This window comes from Chaetura pelagica, unplaced genomic scaffold (assembly GCF_000747805.2).
Source record: "Chaetura pelagica isolate M959 unplaced genomic scaffold, ChaPel_1.0 scaffold132, whole genome shotgun sequence".
Classification (NCBI taxonomy): Eukaryota; Metazoa; Chordata; class Aves; order Apodiformes; family Apodidae; genus Chaetura; species Chaetura pelagica.
Window position 1 is genome coordinate 1,865,240 of NW_009952709.1, and position 1,680 is coordinate 1,866,919.

The window sequence follows — 1,680 nt, forward strand, 5'->3', positions numbered from 1 at the left end:
ACCCTTTGGGAGATGGTTATTGCCTTTGCAAAACCACTTCGAGGAGCTGGTCCAGTCAGAGGGTGTGTGGCTGGAGGGTTATTTCTCATCCTGCCAAGTCCTGCTGGTTACCCTGGTGCTGCTGCTCAGGGCAGTTATGGGCTGCAGACCCCCAGACCTCATGCCTTCAGTACCCATCCCACCCTCCCCCACTGCCAAAGCTTTGGAGGTTGGTGGAGGAAAAAAAAACCAACCCAATAACATGTTGTGAGAAGTGGAAAGTGATTGTTCCTTTAAAAGCTGCTGATTTCTATGATCTTACTAATCCTCCTTGCAGGGATTTCATTGTGTTGCCAATATTCCAAAGCTCCTTGGCTTTCCCAGACAGTGTCTCATGGGAGTTCCCAGCTGTCAGCACCTCCCCACAGCCTTATTTTCTTCTTCTTCTTCTACTTCTTTTTTTTTTTTTTAGGTTTTGATTCCTCCATCTCAGCCCTGGCTCCTTTAGGAGCAGCTGCAGCTTCTGTTTGCAGGCTTGAACTGCAACCTGCTGGAGGCATCTGGTGGCAGGGCTGGGGTGACAAGGAGATCAAATCTTCCCTTCCTGCAGCCAGGGGCTGCCTGGGAGCATCAGGAGGAGGGTTGTGGCTGTGGAGTGGTGCTGGCAGGGCCCAACACCAGCTGCCTGCTGGATTCCTTTGTTATTTCCCCCTCCTAAAACGTTACAGCCCTTGGGTTCGTTGTCCCTGGTGGTCTGAGTTGTTCTTTCTTGGTTGGCACAAAAAGGGGCACCAGCTTCAGAGCTGCTTCAGCTGGGTCCAGCCCCTCCACCCTAGGACTGCAGGCTTGGTGTTCATGCTAGAGGTGGAGCAGGAGGAGGAACAGCCCTTTTGTCACCTGAGAAAAAGCCCTGGTGCCCTGCAGGGTCCTTGGGGGACCATCAGAACTGGGTTGGAGGACTGGTTCCTTGGGCACCCCACCAGCAGAGGAGTCTGGGTTGGCTGCCTTGGTGGTCATAGGGATGGTTGTGCCTGTGCTGGTCATTCCCTGTGGATTCTCCAGCTGGTTTCTGGGCTCCAACAAGGCTCTTTGCAAGCTCAGAACAAAACCAGTGGCTGTAATGGAAGCTGTCAGTGCTGCAGCTCTGCAGCAGGCACACACCAGTAGACACTGGTGCTCAGCCCAGTGTGTGGCCAGGCTCTGCTCACATCTTCCAGGTCGGTTTCTTTCAGCAAGAAAAGCTGGGAATCACCCATCTGACTTTGGTTTTGTCTGGCCAGATGCTTTGGGAAGCCCTGAAGTGGGGTCTGCTGGGCCAAAAGGTGCACTTTTTGGCTAGAAACGGGCTAGATCCCATCTCACAAGAGTCAGAAGCTGCAGATGTTTGCATCCTTAGCCAGGCTACAGGTGGAGTCTGTGGCTGTGGTCCAGCTTCCTGGGGTTTTTTCCCTAACTCACTGTCCTTCCTCACCAGGTGGCAGGAAATGTGCTCCTGCTCCCTGGCCATGTGGTCCAGGGGGTTTCCAGGATGGATGCTGCAGGATTCTGCTGTTCAGCTGGCCTGGCAGAGCTGCTTTCTGAGGGCAGGAGAGTGGGAAGGGGGTTGCATGAAATAGGGATAAAATAGGGTGGCTTTCCACCCCCCCCCCCCCCCGTTTTGGGGGGGATCTTTGAGACTTGGGCCTCCTGGCTTTCTCCGTG

General features: G+C 54.2%; 1 protein-coding gene across 1 annotated transcript in view; it reads left to right on the forward strand.

Annotated features, from left to right (window-relative positions):
* The window catches only part of COL27A1 (collagen, type XXVII, alpha 1), a 96,050-nt gene that overhangs the window by 54,691 nt on the left and 39,679 nt on the right, over positions 1-1,680 (forward strand). The gene's annotated exons all lie outside the window — the stretch shown is intronic.